The 26,026-nt window shown below is 38.5% G+C and overlaps 1 protein-coding gene and 1 pseudogene across 1 annotated transcript in view; one reads left to right on the top strand and one right to left on the bottom strand.

Moving 5' to 3' along the window:
• The window catches only part of LOC149808292 (ras-related protein Rab-10-like), a 94,949-nt gene extending 82,172 nt beyond the window's left edge, over positions 1 to 12,777 (bottom strand). Inside the window, exon 1 of the mRNA XM_089975686.1 lies at positions 12,689 to 12,777. The gene's annotated coding sequence lies outside the window, so the exon portion shown is untranslated. The remainder of the gene's footprint in view (positions 1 to 12,688) is intronic.
• Positions 12,778 to 15,285: 2,508 nt separating this feature from the next.
• Positions 15,286 to 24,119, top strand: LOC149808293 (uncharacterized; annotated as a pseudogene).
• The last annotated feature ends 1,907 nt before the right edge of the window (positions 24,120 to 26,026 follow it).

The following is a 26,026-nucleotide window of genomic DNA, read 5'->3' on the forward strand; positions in this document are numbered from 1 at the left end:
GTATAACAATCATAAATTTTACCCTGAATAAGATTTCAAAGCATGGTCAAGAGAGCTAGAATTATATCACCTGGCTGAAATCTTTTTTTCTGTTGTGTTTCTGTCATACCTTAATTTCATTTTTTGACTGAGTCGAGTAAGATTAGTTATTGCTACATCACAAACCTTTGCAACCTATATCTGAAAAAAGGGACATAGTCAAGAAGATTAATCTTGGCATCTTCCTTTGAAGGAAGTTGCTCTTTTAATAACTTTAGTGGTCCATGGGATGTATATACAAAAATTTGTTCAAAATGGCTAAAATCCAATGATTCTTAAACTGATTTCCTAACAATGAAGAACACCCTCATCCCACTCTTTTCCAGTATCAAAGCAATATGACTGAATCATATTCTTCAATGTTTAATCAGATCTTTTGAATACCTCTTACCTTTCAGGGTACTAGGCAGAAGATTTAAACTTCTGGATGCCTAATCCATGCATAACTTGTTGGAACATAAAATCTGACCCTTGATCAGACTGGACATGTCTGGGAAGGCAAACAAGTGTAAAACAACTTTATCAAAGCTTTTACTATAGTTTTACTTTTAATATTTCTCAAATTAATTGCCTCTGGAAATCTTGTGGACACACATTATGGTCAGCAAGTACTGGTTGCCTGACTTGGTCTTAAGTAAAGGACTGACACAATCTACCATTATTCCGCCAAATGATTCATCAAATACAGCAATAGGTTGCGGATGAGCCGCAAGTCTCTTCTGATTGGGTTTTCATATCATTTGACAAGTGTGACAAGATCTACAGTATTTACAAGCATCACTTCTAATTTTCTGACAATAAAAAGGAGTCAAAATCTTACAAGGAATTTTATTGACTCCTAACTGACCAAGAATCTCCTGTCAATATGACTGAAGAACAACAGCCTGGTAGCTCTCTGACCAGTTGCCATTAGCAGATACCTCAGGTGATCTCCATTTTCTCTGAAGGACCCAATTTTTCACAAAATAACAAACTGGGACTTGTGTGGCTTTGATTTCTCTAACAACCCTCTGAAACAAATAGATCTTAGGATCTTGTTTCTATTCAACAACAAGTGATTGTCTTTTGTCACCATGACTAGAATAAAGAGAATGAGAAGTAAAAAGAGGATATCTATTGATTGATCAATACTAGGAGCAAACATTACCTCATCAAAAGTCTTACCAATAAATGTGTCAACTACAGGAATAATTTCCTGATCAAAATCATTCTCAAGAGCTCTTTTAGCCATAGCCCTGGTAACTGCACAAGCAGGATATAAATCTGGAATTTCATTCACAATAGGATCAACTTTCTGATCCAAACAAGTCTTCTCAGTTACAAGTGGATTAACCATAACCTAATCTCCAGCTAGGTCATTGCCTAGTAATAACTGAATACCCTCCAGGGGGTGAAGAAGTTGCTGATCTGACAGTCATGGGTCCTGAGACTAAATCTGATGCCAAATTGACACAGTCAACAGGTACCAGAGGTCTCACTAGGATTTTAAAACTAGAAGTCCAGGCCTCCTAACTTGGTAAAAATCAGAGTCCCACCAGCAAAAGTTGCATTCCCCTCCCAGAAATATGCTGAAGTGGCTAAATGTCCATTAAAATTCCAGGGATAAACAGACACAAAACTTGTCAGTTTTATTTATTTGTAATCATTTTTTATTCTATTTTTAAAAAAATGCATTAAAATTGATATCATCTACAAATATCATACTCTTTAACAACAATATAGTTCACTTTTGTCTATGTCGCATTTCAAGAAATTTTCTGATGCTTGGTTTTGGATCATATTCCTCCACACTAGGTTCCTCTTCTTTGACTCACATCATTTGTTTTAAGGTCTCACGTTTTATTCTGGACCTTCCCTTACTCTTGATTTTGTTCTGCACACTGACGCCTCTGTTGCATGCCACTGATGTCACTAGTGATACCAACACAATCACAGCTAGGACTGCAAAGTCTGGAAATCTCTGTACTCTTGAAGTAGATTTGTACAGGCTTCTGTCAGTCTGCAGTTCAATGATTTTATTACTACCTAGCAAGTAGGTAAACTCAAGATGTCTCATGCCTAGAAAATGTGGAACTTTACAGATTAAAAGAACCAGTAGTTGCCATTGAGTTTAATTTTCCAAATTCTTTACACCACTGGCATATAGCTCGTTTGTCAATTAGAATGAATTTTGTAACTCCAAGGAAAGTATTTATTTCAAACACTAAGCTAGGCATCATGCACTATCTTACACTTGTCTACTGCCCTCTCTGAACTATCAGTTCTAGCAACTTGAGCAGACTTCGGAATCTCATTAAAATCTTCATCAGTTTTCCGTTGAACCACAAAATACTTATCCAAATTTGCACACTGCATTTTGTCCAAGTCTCGAAGTGCCTTGATTTCAAGATCACATGCAATATTTATATGGCTACAAACAGAAACGAACACAATAACAGGGATCGTGCTGAGCTTCACCAACGTCACAAATTATGATTTTTTTGTTCCTAATTAGCAACAAAATATACCATCTGGATATATTTTTGGTGGCAACATTTTTGGCTGATAAAAACTGTATAAACAGTCTTGGCTTTGAAGTGAAGAAATTCAAAGGCACCATGACAGGTCCCCGCAAACTTGGATATGAAAATGCACTGGAATCTATTGTTATAAACAAATCCTTGTTTCATACTGACAAACCACCCTAACATGGCATTGTTATATCATAATCTGTTTATGCTGGTGACTGGCCTTGGCACTGTATGCTGTAATATAACCAAAATAGCCATGAAACTGACTAGCTACAATTGACCATCTCTGAACACAAGAATGGGAAATGACTACAGTCGACCAGAGGACAGCAATTTTTTTAAAAATGTAACAGAAAAAAATAATTTTCCTGCAACTTCAAAGAAAACTGATTACTTTTGAAGCACCGATATATACCAAGCAAATAAAAAAAATCTGTTTCAATGTTCTGCAATTATTTGATGTTGCCACAGCAATAACAAATGGGTATTTGTTTGGTCCTTCAAAGAGAGCCTTTAGCGGCACCTTCAATAACACATGCACTTTCATCAATGCAAGCCAATGACCTTTGATCAAAGGAAGTCCGCAACAAACTTAAATAAAATTATTGTTTCATTTTCATAGTGATTAGAACATATTTACTGTGCCACGAAACTTTCCTGTTTGCAACAAAAAAGTGTGTGCAGAGGACTCCTGAGTGGGTGATTTTCTGTGTCCCAGATCAAACATTTGTGTCCAAATACACGTAATTAAGCATTTCCGAGATCTCTGCAAACATTATCAAACCTCACTCTACTCCCTGGATGGGACCGCTCCGGTGGCCTAGTGGTTAGAGCGTACTAACAGCTGCCTCACCTGGCGCTCAGCATTAAGAGGTTACTGTTAGGACTGATCGGCCTGGTGTCAATATAATGTGGCTGGGTGGGACATGATGCTACATGTCTGCGGCATGATGCCTCAGTGCTAGACATCACTATAAACTGCCACACTGCAGACATCGTAGCAATATGACTGAAAAATTGTTAAAGCTACATTAAAAAGCCAAATCACACACACACGTTCCCTGGATGAAAACACTTTCACTAGGCAAGTACCTAATAATAAATGAGTCTGAGAAGCTTCTGTGTCCATTAATGATACAATAGGGATAGGCTTGACATACTCAGCAATAAGTGATATATAACCTTTGTTACATATATTTGATTTAATTATATCCGATTTAATATATATTTATTTTAAATTAATTGTTTGTCAGGTTTTTTTTTAAAATTCTATTTTATTACATGCTATTATAATGTAAACTTATTCACTTGAGATGATACTTTTTTCAGAAAATAATTTGACCTTGACTGTTTGTTTTATAAACACCAGGTGTTGATCTAAATCCTGACCACGTTTCAAAATTAGTAGCAACCACGTAAACAAAGTTCTATTTTTATTTTTAAATGATTGGTTGTTGTCGAGGTTATGATGGGACGATGTGTTTAAAATGTAAACAAATTTCGTTATTGTTTTATTTCTTAGAGTAAAATGATTGGTTTACTTCTGGGTCACACTGGGTCTAAGTGACCTTTAACAAGTACCTAATTTCTACAAGCTTCCAGAACATGATCATGTGACCCCCTGTTTACGTTTTTGAAGATGATATAACCTTTGTTTTGTAGAATTATTCTCAGTAGAGGTTGGGCTGTTACCCTGGAAGTTGTATGTTATGCTGAATGGAGTGATTTCAAATTACTTGGATTCAAAAGGATTAATTCTTTTTTCCTGGAAAATACATATGCTCATGTGAGATTCTTAATCAAAGACAGTTCTTATAAGAAGTTTATTTAGATTTCCAAAACTGGAGTGATAATTCTTGTTTTGACAAGGAACTATAGCTATCAAAACTACAGGTTACAGCATACGTCATCGTCTTCCATCTTGGATTTCTCGTTGGGATTCGAATTTGAAATCAGTAAAACATTTTGTTATTAGGACTACTAAAATTTTATTCTTGGATTATTCTTTAAAACTGTAAGTTCATATTTTTTCATCTTTACAGAATTTTTCCAGGGAAATAAATTATTGTAGTTTTTCAAAGCTTGTTGTTTTCACTCTTTCTTGTGTTACTGTTTATTCGAGCCTAAACACACGACATAAGACCTTTCAACATGACTGGTTCATAATTCTTTAAAACAGAATCAGATGGGTTTCTTTCACCCAACCAATGTATTTCTTTCAATACAAGACAAGACTTAACCTCTTTGAAAAAAGAGTATTTTGAATAGCTTTGTCTTTATTCTGTTGCTTATTTAAAATCTGCTGCAATCAGAATTGACATGCTCTTTCTTTTTACGATAAGTGCATGTAGGAAGAAAGACTTCTGATCAATTTTATCAGGGCTTGATTTCTAAAAGTTGTGCCAGACTGAGATTTGGAATACTTATATGAAATGGGTTGATTTTTCATCAAAAACTGCTGAGAGTAAGATTTATTGATAAATGAAACATTGAGACTCAGGGAATAATCATCAACTGCGCATGCAGCGTTTTCCAAACTTTCCACTTTCTGCTCATTAAGACAGATCTTGACATCCCTACAGATGCAATTCTTGAACTCTTCAATTAATATGAACTCCCTGTTCTTTTTCTCTTTCAAATCAGACATGGTTTGTCCAGTTTCTTTTCTACAATTGCTAAACCTATGTTGATATGCCTCAGGTACCACTCATAACCCTTTCAAGATATATTTCTTGACTACATCATAATCAGCACTTTGTTGTACCAACAGTGAAGTGTAGACTTCATAAGCTTTTTCAATAAGTACACTGCTCTCTTTCTCATTTCAAGTTTTTAGAAACTTTCTCAAACTGAGGAAAGTATTTATCAACTTCTTCTTGAAAAGGCAACACCACTCCAGTGGCCTAGTGGTTTGAGTGTCTGCCTCAGATGTGGGAGGTCGTGGGTTCAAACCTTGGCAGAGTCATAACAAAGACTTACAAATATGGTACTAACAGCTGCCTCGCTTAGCGTTCAGCATTAAGAGGTTAGTGTTAGGACTGGTCAGCCTGTTGTCAGAATAATGTGTGTGGGACATGATGCTACATGTCTGTGGCATGATGTCCCAGTGCTAGACATCACTTTAAAATGCCATGTTACCATATTTACATGGGAAAGATGCTCCTGGATCTCATCGTTACATTTTTCCAATATCTCCTGAGTACACTTTGAAAGTCAAGTTTCTTAGCAACACTGCTGACAATGGGCGTCCAAATTAGCCAGTCAAGTTAATCCAAAGCAACTACATCATAACATGCATTATAAAATGAAAAATATGATAAAGTATAATTTCAGAGTCTCTTCAACCTTCACCCACCTGGACTTGCCCCCCTCTCCCATTTCCATGCTGCTCAGTCTGTGACCCAAGAGTCATGTGATCACATATCTTCCATGCTGCTATGACTGGTGGACTAGGTAGCTTTTAGTACCTCTCTTCCATGCTGCTATGAATCTTATATGAGTGCAGAGATATCCAGTCTCAGATGAGCTCAAAGATGAAGACTGTTCTTACAACTCTATGGTCACAAACTTAAAGGAGACCAGAAACCAATGGAAATATTGGATAATAATAAAGGTACTATAGCAGTAAACCTTATTCTGAAGTATCATCTGCGACCGAAATGCCAATATTAAAATATTGGCCTATCTTCTAGGAGCTGAATTTCCGTGACCTCGTATGCAAAATTTCCGCGCCTATTCGGTTACTTTCGGGATGTGACGTCATAGTAGCGACTCCAGCAGCCCAAGTGGGAGTTGCCAGAGTAAAATACAATACCGTTTTGCGTTGCTTATGGGTGTAATAAAACATTAAGAAAAGCCAGTGGACAACATTTTTTTTTTCTTTTCCGAAAGATAAAGGCATACTGAAAGAATGGATACATTATTACAGACGAGTCGATTTCAAAGCAACACCATACAGCCCTATGTGCTCGTTACATTTCTCAAAGAACTGTTACGACAGGGATTCTGAAAAAATGGCAGCTCAAGGATACGCAAATGCTAGGCTTAGACAAAAGGTTGGCTCTGTTCCAGACATAACGTTGAATATTTTAAATCCTGGGAAAAGTGTTGAACGTGCGAGTTACGAAAATAGGCAGAAGGCCGAGTAAGTGACCACAAAATGCAACAATCAATTCACAGATCTTTTATCTACACCAGCAGTGCTAAAAATAAATCGGATAGCCCGACACCCTGGGTCCCTCTGGTTTTAGTTCCGGCCCATCCTGTATTCAAAATGAGGTGCCCGTCAGGCTTGTCGAAAGAAAAATTGTTTGCCTGAGGAAACTTTGATCGCGCTGGTGAAATTAGTAAATGTATTTTCAAGATGTTGACATGCATGCCTTAACACGGCACAATCTAAATCAAATCAATACTGTCCAAGGTGAAATTTAGATTTGATTTTAATCAAATGGAGGCTTTGCCAAAAATAATATTCTAAACCTGTCGTGTTTCGAGAAAACACAATTTTCAGTAATCTTATAAAAATTACAAATTTTAAAAAAAAATCATTGTATACATGTAGTATGTATAAACGGTAATCTGTAATGATTGGAACTGATATAAAATTATTCCTTGGGCAGTTTAAATAACAGCGATTAAAAGAAAAGAGGTCAAAGTTTCACATTAAATGGCTGACAATAGAAACTGGGGGGGGGGGACTATTGACCCAACCCCTTGCCCCAATGTGCGAGCGCCCATGGGACGTACCTTTTCTCCATGTGATACGCCTTATTATTCTCCCAGGACAAGCCCATTTTGCATATTCTGGTCAGCTCTGGCTAAATTGCAAAATAGCAAAAGTTTTGATTTAAGTACGCAAACAATAAAGCCGATGTGACCGTTCTGGTGGCCTAGTGGTTAGAGCGTCCGCCTCGGATGCGGGAGGTGGTGGGTTCGATCCCCGGCCGAGTCATACGAAAGACTTTTAAAATGGTACTAACAGCTGCCTCGCTTGGCGTTCAGCATTAAGAGGTTAGTGTTAGGACTGGTCGGCCTGGTGTCAGGATAATGTGACTGGGTGGGACATCATGGGACATCATGCTATATGTCTGCGGCATGATGCCCCAGTGCTAGACATCACTATAAACTGCCACATTGCAGACATCGTAGCGATATGACTGAAAAATTGTTAAAGCTACGTTAAAAATCAAAATCACATCACATCACAATAAAGCCGATGTGACTGATGAACATATTCCATCCTTGCACTGATCTTGTGAAAAGGACTGCCCTTCGGACATACTTCAAAGAAACCCTGTTCGACAGTGTGTGTGCGCGTGTGTAAGCACCAGCAATTGATTGCCAAAATAAACGATGCCTATTTTGTTGTTACTTACGATGCCATGGACTTCAGGTTTAAGTCTTAATGCATGTAACACTGTTTGCTGAACAAAATATTTATTCACAATTAGTTCTTTAGGGCCACATATACTGCATGGTATATTTTGTTTTATTCCTTTTAATTTAATTATGGTAATTAAACTTTACATATACGGTCGAGGAATGTCAGGTGTTAACTGGCCGAGTTTCTTTGGCAGAAATGGAGATGCGATTTTTGTTTGCAGAGAAAATTTCACAGTGATCATTCATTTAAGCTAATTGGTGACAATTGTATTCTTTTAATTTTGTTATACTATAGTACTGTTGTAGTTGTTTAAAAACATCTGAAATTTACTTGAATAATGTTTAATTTTCACGTTCTATTTACTGAAGAAGAAAAAAAAAAGAAAAAAAATGTTGTGTGATATTAATTATTTCGTCCAGTGCCGGATTTAGACGTGTGTGCATGTGATTTGAATTTTTAACGTAGCTTTAACACTTTTTCAGTCATATCACTACGATGTCTGCAGTGTGGCAGCTTAGACTGTGGATTGCATACGTTATATCTATTTATAAACGGTTTGGGGTTGGTTTTTTCTTCATCTGACAAATGAAAATTGACAGACATAATGTAATTATCGGGACTTCGCTGCGAAAAATTTAGAGATATTACGAGATCGAGATGTAGATGAGGAAATACCCCCAAAGTCAGGAGGTTTTTCTCCCGGCTTGAGAATTGACAGGTATGAACTGTCTGGGCTTGTGGAATTTCAGTCAGGGCTTGAGTTTATTTAAGTCACCTGCCCGGGGCCTGTGCCTAAAAAAATTCTTTTAACACTGACCAGTACAGTACATAAACTATTATATCAGACTGCAGATTCAAGTTTTGAATGTGCAACCCAAATGTGGTCTCCTTCCGTCTGCCTCGCTCGCCAATGTTTATGTTTGTATTCGAGGACTGGCTAGTATTGCATCACGGTACCACGTGATCTGTCGTCTCATTAAAACTCGGAAAAACTCGGCAATTTACGGAATCGTGGTATCTTCCATGCAATAAAATCACTACCCACTTACGATATTTAATTTATAAACATGTCAGTCAAATTAAAATCTGTAGAGAATTACATACGTAGAAGGAAAATTTTGATTTCTAGTCTCCTTTAAGTAACACAAAAGACGCAAAACCAAAAGTTTTATAAAATTTAACAAACAAGTAATTGTCAACACATACGCAAACTACTATTTATAAATTCTACATTATGCTATATTCAAATCATGCAAGCCAGGCTGTACTAAAGGTATTCTGTACACATTACAGCCATGAATAAGATTTATAAAAATTAGGCAAAATCATGAAACCAGTGGTTACAAAAAAAATAGATATACATAACACTGTAATCCATTGTTTAATGAATTTTAAACACAGAAACTTGGTGTACTTTAATTTAATGCCTGTTATTGTGTTTATGCAAGTGTATGCATATAGGCATGTGTGTGTGGTGAAACTGGACAATGCTGTCAACTATTATTTGTCTTAAGTACAAAAATGCTTCAAAGAAAATATATTTTTTTTATGTTATTCTTATTTAAATTTCATGTCATTTTCTATAGGTTTAATGAGCAGATAACTTATTTTTAATTGTACAACATGGCGTTTTTGGGTAATGAGCACTGCCCCCTCCCAATCCATTTCCTCAAAACATTTTTTGAGTCTCAAAAACCCTCCAACTCTGCCTGGGTGGTTGACATGCATTATAAGGTAGAAGACCCAAAGTCATGACACAAGATATCTGATGAAGTATACAAAGAGAGAGGTATATCCCTATAACTCAAGTGCCACAAGAGATGATGATGAGAACTGTTCAGCAAGTGACGATATCTGGTTGGGTTATATTAACCCTTTACCTCATATAAGCGTCTTTGGACGCCTCTACTCCATTCACATGGAAGCGCCTTTTGACGCCTCTGCAAGATTCGCATAGAAGCGCCTTTTGACGCCTGCTGTAAACATCAGCCATTTTGAGATAGTTTTCGTAGCGCCACCTTCGGGGAAAACCCCCCCCATTACATACTACATTCATTTCTGCGAATGACAATTACGTCAGATCACGTGGTCGGTATTCATGCACTGGTCGATATCTGCTATTTGAAGTAACTGGGTCGTAATCTCCACTCTCCAAAATGGCAGCTGCGGATTTCATTCAGTACGTACGAAGTTTTCACGATTAGAATAACAACCACGAAAGATTCAATAAATTAGGTAAAGGCTCTGATATTAATGTAGGCAGCAATTAGTTTTTATAAATTATCAAATTCAGATGACTTAGTGATATAGACGCACACGAAAACCTTGTAAATTTCGAGTATCGGAAATGGCAGCTACGGTTAGTCACGCGGCCTCACTGACATGACGGTGAACGAGTTCTCTCAAGATTTCGAAGCACATAAAAAAATTCTTCTGTGGAAAATAATTACACAGCTATAACAATCGGACATTACTCTTAAATTTTTCCACATATAATATATGTGTACCAAAAATGTAAAATGGTTAAAATTGTTGTTAAACGTAACATACACTAAATTAGTTAACAGTTCACAGGCAGGATTTCATTCAGTACTTACGAAGTTTTCATGAGTAGAATCTCAACCACGAAAGATTCAATAACTTTGGTAAAGGCTATGATATTTATGTAAGCTGCAATTAGTTTTTATTGATTATCAAATTCAGATGACTTAGTGATGTAGACGCAGACGAAAAACGTGTAAATTTCGAGTATGGGAAATGGCAGCTACGGTCGGTCACGCGGCCTCACTGACATGACGGTGAATGAGTTCTCTCTCGATTTTAAAGCACATTAAATATTCTTCTGTGAAAAGTAATTACACAGCTATAACAATCGGACTTTACTCTTCAATTTTTCCATATATAATAGATGTCTACCTTAAACGTAAAATGGTTAAAACTGCAGTTAAACGTAACACCACTACATTGCTTAACAATTCACAGGCATGCCTATGCGGATGCGGTCTGCTAGGTAACAGGTGTTCTATTTATAGCGTGCTGCACTTTGTCACTATGCTCTATGAGGTAAAGGGTTAAATCACTGACCAATCTGCTGACATCAGCAAGTTTCTGCCCAATAAAACCCACTGACCATATGCTAAAATGCTGACCTGTTAACCATCATTATTGTCCATTATATTTTTATTCATCTGGAGATTATCATTATTAAAAAAATGATGGTTTGAACTATGTCATTTGTCAAAGATGGTCCTAAATTACAGTCAAAGGAACCAACTTTCAAGGCCCATTTCAGAAAAACCATGGTGACTGTGGTTCAATGGGTGCAATCTGACAATATACTAGGGAATTGCAATAAAAATCATCATAAATGCCTAAAAAGTTGCTCTTATTCTATTTACTAAACTTACTTGACATTATTGAATCATATTAAAACACATTTTTTTAAAATAGCTAATTTAACACTGAATAAGTTGTTGTTGTTGTAGGGTTTAACACCATTTTTCAGCACAAGGTAGGCTATATATGGCGGCCAATATAACTGGTAGAGGAAGAACCCTGGAAAATCCCGGGAAGAACCACCAACCCACAAGAAGATACTGGCAGGCTTTCTTATGTACCCATGTTAGCCGAGCCTGAGACTCAAACCCACGCAGACAGAGGTGAGATGGCAGTGATCTGGAATGGTGAGCGCTTTAGACCAATTGGCCACTAGGGGCCCCCCACCAAATAAGTAGACAAATATGTGTCATTTACATGTAAGGTTCCAATTTTTTTACTGTGTCCCATATATTTTAAGATATCAGTTGTGTTCAATCCCTCCCCTGTCCTTTTCTGGTAATACTGACCTGCTGGTTACTTCTGACCACTATTAGGAACACTAACAATCATCACAAAAAAATAAGCAATAATATGATGATGGAAAATAAAATATCAGAAACATAAATTAATGTTTCTTGTAAATTTATATGACATTTTTAGAAGTGTTTCACTCCCCACTCTCTTGTATTGGTTTGTTTATGAAAACGATGGTTTATAACATTTTAGATACTGCATCTTAATGACTCACAAACTGATTACTAAACTTTAATGAAAATTAGTACAAACAGAAGTGATTAATTAATAGGTCTGTTGTAATGGTCGGAATTACCCACTTAGTGGCCGGAATTTCCAATTTCATTTGATTGGATAAAAAAAATAACCTTTTTTCATTATTTAAGGTTCCACGCGACCTTCATGACTAATTACTATATTTAAATGCTCATTCATCAACATCTGACCTGCTTGCATACAATTATCTGTCATATATATATATATATATATATATATATATATATATATATATATATATATATATATATATATATGTCTGTGTGTGTATATTACGGTACACGTCAAGGAGTAAAAATCCCCAAGTAGTTGGAATGTGACGACTTTATCTATAAGTATAGGAAGTTTACCTTCGTAGGTGCATAATTAAAGCAATATCACTGCGTAACATGGGGGTGGGGGATTTGCAAGGGTATCTTGTGATTATGAGTCATAGCTATAGCATTACACTATAACCTGTCATTCTTAAATTGCAATTCTCAAGACTCGTCTCCAGTTACAGTGCTTCGACAGATGGATAGACTATGATCTCTACGGTTTAGAGCATGCATACAATCTTGTCAGTTGTTATAGACACGGTCGATACAGCCTAACGAACAATACACTTCATCTAACGTTTCTGTTAGATCTTAAAACTATTTTTGATTACCGAATCTAACATGGGACACGGCGATTCATCCACTCATGACAGGACTTGCAAGTGATTTCCCTTGAGTTCTCGCTATCACAAGTCCAAGCTGTGCCATAAAAACAACAGAACGGATGTATCCTAGAGACTAAAAACACCGCTGTTGTATAACCACAACGACAGTAACTAATGTCCCCCTTTATATAATAGGACTAATTTGATTATCAAAAAAATAAAATAAACAACCAACATTTCATAGGGCTTAGTTTTACAAACCATCATCATCGTCGTGGTCGTCGTTTTTATTATCATCGTCTTTATCTTCAAAGGGAAAGAGTTTGTAAAGACGGCAATAAATAGATTAGGAAATATCCCACCACTAGATAATTGGCGCGCGCGCACACACACACACGAGTACTTTATGATGATAACATATGACACACTGTGGGAGATGTTTCATGTGGGTCGATGTACTATTGGGCGGGTAAGGTATATGTACCATCGAGGAGAGGGAAACTTAACATTGCGGGTGGCGGGTGGGACACGGTACTGACCCTGGAAACAAAATTATAAACTTATCGGTCACAGTATGGATGTATGGAAAATTAAACTGGATGAATCATTATGGGAATGTATGGAAAACTAGCATGACGGACAACATTATGAGAGCCTATGGTATTTGAGCATAATGGGGGGACACTATGTGCCATGGATACTTTAACATGATGTGTCACTATGGAAATACATTGAAATTTTGCATCAGAGGCGTAGCTATGATATTTTGCGCCCGGGGACGAACTATAAAATTGGCGCCCCAGCCCCCTCCCCGTTTAATCACATTTTTGAATATTACCCTTGTTTACTTATTATAATGTAACGTTGTAAGCCTCATTTTGGCGCCCCTGTACCTTGGCGACCGGGGACATATGTACCCCCCTGCCCCCCCCCCCCCCAGCTACGCCTCTGTTTTGCATGGGTCACTACTGGGATGCATGGAAAATACATGACCAATTGCACTATGGGGGTCTATGGGAATGTAACATTATGGACCCATTTGAACCATCATTGGGACCGTAAGGAAATTTAACAAGGGAGTGAAATATAAATTTGTAACTTTGTATTTAAAATTAAAAATAAACGACAATTTCAGATAAAAAAGATTATGAATGTCACTACATTGATGGATAAAAATAAATTTCACGTAAGAAAGTTATTTAAAATTTGAACAGATTTGTTTTAACAATATGAGAAAAAAGATAGCGTTGTAAAGTTAATGACAGTTCTTGTTTCGATTCAATTCGCTTTATTCATGCTTCTCGGTTGTATTTGTATTTAACACGAAGGATAGATGAAACTTTTTTATTAGTTGCGTTATCATGTTCTCTGCAAATAAAGGCTGACTGGATGAAGAGCGGCGGGGGGGGGGGGTGAACAAGTGTACCTTACCAACATTCGTGCCATGTCCCCCCCCCCACCTTTTTCCTCTGTATTGACCTTTTAGGCAACCACAAACACAGAAAACACACTATGCCAGTTACCAATCGTCCCGTCGCGACTTCCAGTATCAACACACACACACACACACACACACACGCGCCAGTAACCGGTGCTCATCTCAACAAACGAAAGACTGGGCGATAATAAGGGACGGACCACCCATCTTGCTGGCCGACTCCTTAGAAATCTTCCACTTGGGGGAGGGAGTGTGATTCAAGCACTTAAACTAGACGCGAAAACAAATATGACCTGCAAAGCTTAAAAAGAAGAGGACCTCCACTCCCGCCCCATCGCTTTTTAAATAGCGCTAATGGTGGCGCAGTTGAAGTTAATAGTGCACCCCTGGCTCGGCCTCGGCCCAACAAGTTTATTTGGTTTATGACAGCAATAACTGCGAACATTTCTTTGATTAATACCCAGCAATGTTTTTTTAACGAAACACTTGAGGGCTTCTTCTCTTCTACGAGCTATAGGCTCCTTTTCATTGCCACTTCTTCGATTGCAAACGAAGTATCTGCCTTGTGCGATGTAGCCCGTGTATAATTTTTCTTTACTGTGTATTTGTTGACAATATTTAGCAAAAGGTCGAATATTCGTCGGTAACAGTATTGTCTCGCAGCGCATTAGATACGTGGGCTTGATTGTGTTGAACTTTGTTTCGGCGAAGACGTGGATTTCATTGTGCTTTTAAACTTTCACGAATATTTTGTCGGCTGATAACATTCCAAGCAACAGAAATCAGACCACAAAATAAAATTGTAACCCCAAGGGCGGTCACGATGTGGGTAGCACTAAGTGTTGACGGTAGTCCAATCACCGCCACAGAAAACAGGCAGCCGTAGTTGTGATATCAGCAACCATTCACTGTATTTATTGCGCGTTTGTATTTTTTGTGTAGAAAGAGCCGCTGTTCAGCCTGTACCCGTAGGTAAGTTCGAACCCGACTGATCTTTTAAAACTGAAACTATTGGGGTTCTTATAATTTTGGATATATCAATAATTACCTCATCGGTATGCGTTGCCTAACCTCGGCCCCTCTGACGGTGGTACGGCAACATGCTCAAGTAGAGACAGGCAATCGACGTAGGAATAACCAGATACGAGAGGCTTGACCGTTGGCGATGGTCGTCAACAATCCAGATCTTGCACGGTTTCGCGATTGTAAATCCCTGACAGCTGGGCATAACAACTGCATAGGGAAGACGTCAGTCAAGGAATTGTCTTCCAGTATTCGCCCCACAATCTGCTCGGCAGCCGCGAAGGTTTTCATGTACGATGTCGTTCAGCGCAAGTTCATGCTCCTCATTTGTCCTCAGGATGGTGACGAGGATGTTCTGACTGAAGCTGTCCTCTGGTTGGCACAGAAGAGCAACACATTACTTCTAGAAAACGCTCCTTGTGCCATGCAAAGAGGAGATGATGGCCCATTCGTGAACCGTTGTGAGACTTACTACTAGTACTACTCCAGGAAGGAACTTCAGCGGCGGTAGGCGGTGGGGGCCTTGCTCACGTCCTGTCATTTGATCCTGTCAGACTGGAGTCGCTTCCTCTTTTTCAGGGCCATGAAGGAATTGTCTTCAGAGCGGTGGTGACCATCGACCTTTCTGATAAGATCGGCATGCTCGTGCAGCTAGTTATGTAGCTGCTCTACAGCTAAGATAAGCCATGATCACTACAACACACAGCTTAAACAAAAACAACGCGCAGCTCTTGCCACTAGAGAAAAGTATCGAGAATGCGGCTGGAAAATGTACATACCTCATTCGATACGATGACTAGACGGATGTATTTTTGACCGATACGTTCTGGCATCCATTCTTTTTTGCCACGTCAGCAAAAGAATCCGTGATAGGTATTCACTCGACAACTCCATCGTACCGATACCGTATCTCTTTTATGGGTTTAGGATGATATGACCGCAGATACAAAGTTGGCGATTGTTTGCATCATCTTTCTAGAACCTGCACAGCCCTGTAGAGAAGAAATTGGTTCAGATGCCATCTAGTCGAGCAAGGTGTTCTGGCTTGACGTTGAGACCGTCTCCACCCTTTGTTGCATGCTGCTGCGGTTAACGCCTACATAACCAAGCATGGAAGTATGGATGTGCGTGTACTCCAGCTGAGAGCTTCATTGTATTGTACGCAATGACGTGCTTGAGGTGTGCATTGCATATCCGTCCAGTGAGTTGGTCTAGCGCCAAATGCTTTTGAAAGAATCCAGCTCTCCTCGGTCGGTATCCAGAAGGCGGATCATACACTTCTTGTTTGCAATACCTGTTCTAATTTTGCCGATCATAACATAGCCCATTTCCTTGCCCTCTTGCAGCTAGACCTTTATCTACTTCTTGTAGGAGATGATGTTCTCGGCTAATTCGAGGTGCATGAGCACGTCTGTCTCGATCATAAACTGTATCAGCATGATGGGAGCCCAACAGCTGTCATTATGGGGCGTCTCGTTTTCTTTATGTTTTTTAAAGTGTTTGATAATCAAGTCGGGGATGACTTTGTGGCAGCCTGGGGTAAAGACTCAGTAGCGCATCTACGCAAACCAAATGAGGTGGTCAAACCACTTGCGCTGGACGGGTGGCCAAACCCTTTAGAGTATGGGACACATTCTCCTATTCCCAAAATTATGCCGTGGTAGCAAATGGACATTGCAAAGCTTATGATTTCAGACAGCTTTTGTAGCTCTCGGCGGTGTTCCAAAGACCACTTGACGCCCTCTACCTGCAGGTCTTTCAACATAGCTGGAATTGCGTTCCAGCCCGACTCACTGAAGACTTCGGTCATCAACTGTTCATCGTATGTGTACCTGCTGAAAACCTCGATAATCTGCATTACGTATCTCTGGTTGTGAAGTACAATCTGCGATACGCCAAAAACAATAATCACTTTTAGTAGTTTTCGGGATCGCTGTCCTAGTATTACTCAACAAAGCACGTTTGGAGAAGGTGGAAGTCTTGAGGTCAGGCTTGAACGTTGTGAGCTATGAACTTGGCTGCCTGTCCCCTAGTTGCCTCTGTTGTACATGTCACAGACGCAGATGTTCTTCAGAATAATTGTAGTACAGCAAATACTTTCCAGCTAGATCGATCGCGGTGTAGACGGATTCACATGTCTCATGGACACGACACTCCCACACTACTAGCTGTTGACGGTGATTATCTGTTAGGTCGTGTCTTCCAGAAGCAGTTTTAAAGTGGTCATTGAAGCACCATGGAACGCAGTTCAGGTCGCTGTCCCTCCAAGAGGCCATGCCGTTGTAATCGGTTCTTGAATTGTGCAGATCCATACACCACTGCATTCACCGGTAAGTATTCTCATAGCAATGGCCGTCACTAGCCTTGCAGATGTCTCCTAGTCAAACTTGTCCTCTACTACGAAAATTGCCTCATCCACCTCGCAAAGAAACATTAGGCTAATGAGAAACTCTTCGCCAACTAGGACAGCCGCATAAATAGAGGCTGCGCGTGGATATGTCATTTGGCTATTCAAGATTACACGATCGCCTTGGACTTAGCAACACCGCTGAATGTCAAGATTGCTCCGTTCGAGTGAATTTTTTCTTTGGTACTAAACGTGTTAAAGACGTGCGCAGTGCCGTCGACAGTAAACATTTCCCTGACGATACCAACCATGATCTAATTTCCTGCGAACAGCATCAGAGCGCGCTACTACCCTGTCGAGGTCAAATACGGATAGGGGTGGGCTGGGTAACTTTGGGCAAGTCGCCCAAATTCCTACCACAATGCCTACTCAGAGCTCTCGTCACGCTTTATGATATCATGCGCGACATTAGTCGCCTGGCTGCTCACAGTTTGCACGGCACCTAGAATAAGGAAGTCAGAGCACAGTCAATGCTTTGAACTCGTCGCGCAATACACACGCTCGGTGTGCGTGTAGCATGGATGGGTATAACCCTGGTGGGACTTGTCTCTAAATAGGGTGTCGGACTTATAATAGCACTTTTATAGAATAAGAACAACAGTATTCTTTTGAAGATCATTAAAAAATCTTTCTTCCTATTGATCACAGGAAAGACGACATTTAAAAAATATTTACAATTAATAAGAATATATTTGTATATCACACATCAATTTCTCTCTAACTCTCACACTTCTCCCCTTTTTGTCTGGAAATAGGAGCATAAGCAGAGCTTTTAGATTTACTGGCGGGAGGGGGCATTTGGAGACAGTCCTTAGCAATGTAATGTTTTTCTCGCAAAATCTTGGCTGTAATCATCATATTATTATAATATTTGGTGTACTCCTTTCTTATACAAATATGACCTGGCTGATTGCAAGAAAGATCTAGATTTAGAGCTGACAGAATAAACACAATCGATTTAAGTCTGTAAGAAAAAGATCAGCAAAACATACCAAAGAAGAAAATAACATGAAAAGCTGATAGAAAGTTTCCAGTTAATTTTTCTGGCAAGTGTTCAAAAAGAGGAAGTAACTGGCGTGCGGAATGCACCCTCTCCAAAAAATAAACGAATAAATACTTATATTGATGGATACAATCTAAAAGAAGAGGAAAGTGGGAGAGGACTAAAGAGACAAGTTTTAGTATAATATGAGAGCATCCTAGACTCCACGGATATTGAATATATCAAAAGAAACACACCTGTAAATAATGGTTATTCTAGACTCCACGGATATTGAAGATATCAAAAGAAACACACCTTTAAATAATGGTTATTCTGGACTCCAAGGATATTGAAGATATCAAAAGAAACACACCTGTAAATAATAGTTATTCTAGACTCCAAGGATATTGAAGACATCAAAAGAAACACACCTGTAAGTAATGGTTATTCTAGGCATACTGTTCCATTTTTGCTCAAGTTTGGGAAGTACCGAAGATAAAATTACTTCGACAAATGAATCAATATGACAGATGATTAAAATGTCAAGGATGTATTAAGAGATTTAATACAAAAAAAATAATACAAACAAAAACAAAGTACATATTTAAATGGAGGAAGAAGATCAAAGGAAATGTTTTTAAGCAATTAATGGATGTTGGAACTTACATTTTGAAAACACAGTGGATGATAACAACACAGGGCCAGGAAATTTATCACCAACAGTAGAAGTTTTTTTCTCCAACTTATTGAACCTGTTTACTACAGAAGAATCAGCGTTGGCAACTGTGCTAATCCTAGTGGATAGATACAAGCACATTATTTATGAGGTATTTACAATTCAAATTATTTATGAAATAGTTAAAACCCAAATTATGAAAAAGGTAAAACTCAAATTACTGAAGAAAATAAGGGGGGGGGGACAAATATTGAATTGTCATTCAAGTGTGCTATTTTGTTATTATTTGGGTTCTGGTATTGCTAACTTTTCGGGGCGGTAACTGCAGCTACCTTAACATTGCAGACTTTTGAGGGATGGTAATTGTAGCTACCTTAACATAGCAGAATTTTGGGGGATGGTAATTGTAGTTACCTTAACATTGCTTACTTTTGGGGGATGGTAGTTGTAGCTACCTTAACATTGCAGACTTTTGGGGGATGGTAATTGCCGGCTATGTTGATTGATATTTATAGGCTACTGCATTTGTATGGGAAAATATGAACGAGTTTTTCGTATGTAAAAACTGCACCACCTTGGGAGTGCAGTATATCCATCCGACAAAAACGAGTTCATATTTTCCCAGACAAGTGCAGTAACCTTTTTATTATATGTTAATTTTTTTTAACTCTACCTAACGCTTAATTATATTAACAAAATACACAACAAGAAACAAAATAACTGAATGTATGCCGTATTCCTAACTAAATATACAAGCGCAGATTCATCATTACACAACAAATTATTACTGCCCACATAACTCCGCCCACATAAATGTGAACTTAGCACTCGACATAACTTTCGAAAGAAAATAGCGTGTCTAGTTAAAATTGAAATTTGGAGTCATATTGTTAATGAATGCGCATTGCAACAACTTTTCCATTTGATCTGGAATTAATAGATTTTGGTATATTTTTCGATTTTACGAAATTTCGAGATTATGGACTGGATTTTTATGTGACTATTCCACATGAAATGCATCGGATTGAAGAAGCGAGGGAGGAGCGTGTTGACATCTGCAAATGTGTTTCTGTTTCTGTCATTGAATGTGTGAAATCATAATGAGGGGAAAATATGAAGTCTTTCAATTGCAATTATCAAAAAGACACTATGGAGTTTAATGCTTATTTCATTTTGAGTGATATAAGGAGGATGTAATTGCACTTATATTCGAAATTACAGTACAATTTCTAAATTTGTAATCAAGATTGAGAACGTATGACATGGCTCATGTAATTCGGATTTGCAGAACTAAGAAAGTACATTTTGAGGAAATTCAGGATGTAAAAATGTAAGGGCTTTTTTTGCCATTCTTATCACCAGCTAAAGAAGACAGTTAATGTCTTGTCACTTCTATATTATTTGTAAGGACCCTTTCTTGCGTATATTGTATAGCTAGCCTAAATCCGAAACATTGTATCAAAAAGTTAACGCGGAATGTGCCAAAGCAGCTGGTTTATGGCAGTCCACGAACCATCTGATTTACTTCATTCAGAAACAAATTTAAACAAGGACAACACGCGAGTGTACATGATTTGTTTACAAATCAAAAGTGTTAGCGTCTGCGTCCATTGTTTGTTTACAATAGAAATTAGTTCCTTTATGCACGTGAATGCAATATGAAGGTGAACAATATCGTAAAATATTGAACGATTCTGACGATGTAAAGTTAACGGATAATAAAATGAGCATATAATAAGTGGAGCTACAGTTTACTGACCTTTTCACTTTTATTACTCACATATTAAATGTCTTCATTTTGTCTTCTTCAGCGAATTGATGCAGACGATTAAAAAGAATAAGGCAACAATCAGTGTGCTGAGTCAAAAACCATATATCTATTCAATCGGTCACCGTGGCGGCAGTACCTGTAGATAATGAGGATTGAACTACTGAACAGAATGTCACAAGGTGAAGCCAAGTTGGGACTGGATTAGTGAAGACACCCAAAGCAACTGCGTTAATAAGATGTTTATTTATAAACGCAATTTAAATATTAACAAATCTGACACCATTATAACAAAAAGATAAGGAAAATTATAAAGTTCCTAACATGGAACTATCAACAACAAGTAACTCGACGAGAAAACTCAAAACATGAATTTAACGAATGAAATTTTAAACAAACGTGAATTTCGTCCTATCAACAAATAAAAGTATATGATCTACACCCCAATATAAACAAGGTCTGATTGAGCACCACTAGATATAGGGAATATGTATGAATTTACGAATCTATCGCTCATATAATGATATTGAAATGGGAATGCACGAAATTATGAATCTATTGCTCATATAACGATATTGAAATAGTAATGCATGAAATTATGAATCTATCGCTCATATAACGATATTGAAATGGGAATGCATGTAAATTTCCTCAGATAGCAATAGTGAAAATAACAACATGGAACACATGATATATATATAACTATCGTGGCGCCCATTTGACGTCCAAGATGTATCTCCGGTTCCACTTGCTCTAGTCAATGGTCAAAGAAGCGCCCACGCATGGTCCGCCCCTCTGTCTGCTGAATATGGTACGCCAAATCGTTCAAAATGGATGAGTTGGAGCAATCGTAGGATAAACTTGGAGCGATCGTAGGGTGAACTGGAGCAATCTTAGGATGAGCTTGGAGCGATCGTAGGGTGAACTGGAGCAATCTTAGGATGAGCTTGGAGCGATCGTAGGGTGAACTGGAGCAATCGTAGGGTGAGCTGGAGCGATCGTAGGGTGAACTGGAGCAATCGTAGGATGAGCTTGGAGCGATCGTAGGGTTAGCTTGGAGCGATCGTAGGATGAGGTTGGAGCGATGATAGGGTGAGCTTGGCGCGATCGTAGGGTGAGCTTGGAGCGATCGTAAGGTGAGCTTGGAGCGATCATAGGGTGAGCTTGGAGCGATCATAGGGTGAGTTTGGAGCGATTGTAGGGTGAACTGGAGCAATCGTAGGGTGAGCTGGAGTAATCGTAGGGTGAGCTTAGAGAGATCGGAGGGTGAACAGAAGTAATCGTACGGTGAGCGATTGAAAACGTTCATAATGGAAACGACTCCGTTTGGATTTTAGATTAATCTCCCTTCGTGACTTCAGATCCTGCATTCATCGTGCTTTGTGATTTTTTTTTAAATAACCTTTATTACTTCAATGAATAATTATGGAGAGAAATGAAACTGACGACTTCTTGATAGGCCTCGATTCTTGTCTGCAAAATATTAATAGATTTTATTTGAGACAATATTTGTTGGGAATTGAATACCAGATTAGAAAACTGGAGGACTACATCGTGTTATTAGCTGTCATAGAAAGGTGTATATAACTTGTTGCAAGAAGAGAAGTGTTACACATTTTGCAGGAACTTGACTATTCCATCCGCGGTATACTTTCAGATCTGCAAAATCTGCTAGTCTGTTCACACAGGCAATCGTTTTCATATGAATGCCCATTTGAGGAGAGAACTCGACCTGGTCGACCACGTTATAGTGTTTCCTTCAATCAAATAGAATTATTACGTGAAACTGGCATGACATGGGACAGAATTGCTTCGTGCCTGTCAATTAGTATCTCAACTTTATATAGAAGAATGACAGAACTGAATATACCGGACACATTTTCGGACATAAATGACCCTGACCTTGACAGTCAAGTTCGTGGTGTATTGCATAGTACGCCTAATGTTGGCGAATCCTCTATCAAAGGGAGCCTTCAGGCGCATGACATACATATACAGAGATGGCGTTTGCGATAAAGTATTCAAAGAATTGATCCAGTGGGAAGAGCCCTGAGAAGGAGGAACTGTACAAAAAGGAGAGTATATAATGTCAAAGGGCCAAATCATCTATGGCATGTCAATACCAACCACAAGCTGATACTCTGGCGCATCACTTTTCACGGAATAGTGGATGGCTACAGCCGCCTGTTCACAGGTATTCATGTAGCTACAAATAACAAGGCACAGATTGCATTAAAAAAAATTGAAAAGGCAGTGAATATGTATGGTCTACCGCATCACGTAAGAGGTGACAGAGGTAGAGAAAACATAGAAATTGCTAGATATATGACAATGAAACGTGGAGGCAAGAGAGAAAGCTTTACTGCTGGTCGCAGTGTTCACAATCAGCGTGTAGAAAGAATGTGGGGAGAACTTAACAAAGTCGTCTCTAGGTTTTACAGTGATCTGTTAAAATTCATGGAGGAGCGAAACGTCTTAGACTCAGATAACGAGAAACATATTTTTGCGTTACCTATGTTTTTTTACCCATGATTCGCACATCAGTTTGCGAGTTTATTAGACAGTGGAATGACCATGGATTAAGAACGGCAGGATATCGTTCGCCACTCGAGTTGTGGCACAGTTGATATTTGCAAGACACCGTCGATATTTACGACCTTGGCAACTACGGCCTAGACGTCGAGCAAATACAAGAGACCTTATCAGATGGTTCTGATGAATTAGATCAAATAACTGTTCCAGAAAACAGCTGTTTTCTGACTGAACAGCAACTTCTGATACTTCAGACTCAGGTTGATCCCGTAGCTGACGACAATAATTTTGGCATCAACAGTATTTACAGGACACTGAACTATGTCATGTCAAATTATACTTACTAGTACCATCTTCTCTAGAATATTGCGAAAATTTGTATGTGTATGTCTTTGGATTTTTAACGTAGCATTAACAGTTTTAGTCATATTGCTACGATGTCCGCAGTGTGATAGTTTACAGTGACGTCTAGCACTGGAGCATCATGCCGCAGATATGTGGCATCATGTGCCACCTAGCCACATTATACTGACACCAGGCCGACCAGCATGAGCCATTTAATTTGTATTAACAATGATACATATTAGGTAACGTTCGTATATTTCAAAGTGACTGAGTCAGCAGATAAAACTGATTTTGAAATGGTTTGTTATTTCGTGTTTGTTTTCCTTTCATAGAAGTAAAAGAATATCCACATCTCCAGTTTGCATCATTTGACCTTAACCACATTTTGTATCCAATATGCCTAGCAAACGTGAAATATATTAACAAAGTATCTATTGTTAAAACCTAGAGGATATTACCATCGTTCCCCAGGATTATTAACCTTAATATTGCTGTCTGAACCACTCAGTCACCACTTTATGATTTATAAATGCGTTTATATTAAATGATACAGGATCACTTCATTATTATTCAGATTCTGCGAAGTCAATTTTCCAGCATCTTTTTTATTTAAAAAAAACGGTTTAAGTTTACCTAAAATAATGTAAATCTGTCGTCCTTTTAGTGTTATTTACTTCGTAATAAGTCATTTTCAAAAGAGTAAAGATGAAAAACGGATTAGTTACTTAACTGTTCTATTCTGTTTTATGCATGATAAATTCCGCAAAGGAGTGTATATCTTCAAGTTACCTCGCCTCAAACCCCACAATACATGACCTACAGGCCGAGATGTGCATTTATGTATATGTATTGGCTTCAGCACTAAGCAGTATTTAGTTAGCGTCATGCAAAATAAAAAAATTGTTTTGGAGTGGGGTGTTTCACTCTTATTTTAAAAACTTTGTTGGCTATATCATGCCGCGGAAATGCGACCTAATTGCCTTTCCCAACACAAAATGTAGTCGACCACGGCTGGCCTGCGCGGGTATGGAACCCGCGACACATCGATAACGTGTCCAACGCTGTACCAATTGGCCAACCGCGGCGCCTGTCAAACAAATAATGGAAGTCTCAGGCATCGGGGACAATCCAGAAAAGGTTGAGGATGATGCCTCCCCTCACTTAAAAAAAATGAAAGAAAATAAATGAGCGTGAAACGTAATGTTTCCTAGACTAAGTTTATTTACAGCTAGATGGGAAAAGTTATACCCTGGAAACGCCTAAAATGCAGGAGCTACCGCTTCGCCACCTGGACCCCCACTTTGCCAACTTATTTACGCCAACCCTAAACGATAGTTCTGGAATCGTCCCAAGCACCCTTTGTTCCCGCGTTTTCTTAGTCAATATATATAACCATATGCAAATTATTTATGTAATACAAAAGGATTGACTCCTTGTTTATATACGGTCCGAGCTAATATCGCCTGTTGACAATAACATTGACTTTGTTTGAAAAGTAATAGATCAGAAGATTTGCGTACAGGCCTGCACTATTCGACTAGTTCCACGGTTAGGTAGAAGGTTCCGCTTTACAGATCCATGTACTTGTATTTTCAAAGTTAACACGATTTCATCTTAAAATGTATATAGTTTTTTCCTTACACACCATTCGACGTTCAAATGAAGCGCATAAACGTAAAATATCTTCACGCACATGTCAACACGTAACATAGTACCAGGACCGTAGAGAGCGATCACGGGCCCTGGAGTAAGAAATACCCGGCCTCTCCTAGTTCTTCTTCAAACAAACTTTTTGTTTTATAAAATTAAAAGGCGTTGTTCGGCCCGGGCCCCAGTTACCACCACCCTTGTCGGCCTTGCATAGTACATCTATCCTAAGCAATATAGATGGAACCGTAGTCCTAATATCCTTATAAGAACAAATCACAGATGGAAATGGAAAATATAATTAATAGGCCTAAGTGTTCTTGCTCCATTAGAAACAGCAGAGCACAAACTAAGTTCAAAAGGCAGAATCTATTGTAGTACATGTCAGCTTGAACAGTTAAACGACGCTGCCAAATGAGGATCGAAACGCGTGTTAACGAAACTGCGACTCTGCAATGTAGATGAACCGAAGAAGCCCTTTGTTCCCGCGTTATATATATATATATATATATATATATATATATAT

The sequence above is a fragment of the Sinohyriopsis cumingii genome, chromosome 1, assembly GCF_028554795.1.
Source record: "Sinohyriopsis cumingii isolate HCF-2022 chromosome 1, ASM2855479v2, whole genome shotgun sequence".
Lineage (NCBI taxonomy): Eukaryota > Metazoa > Mollusca > Bivalvia > Unionida > Unionidae > Sinohyriopsis > Sinohyriopsis cumingii.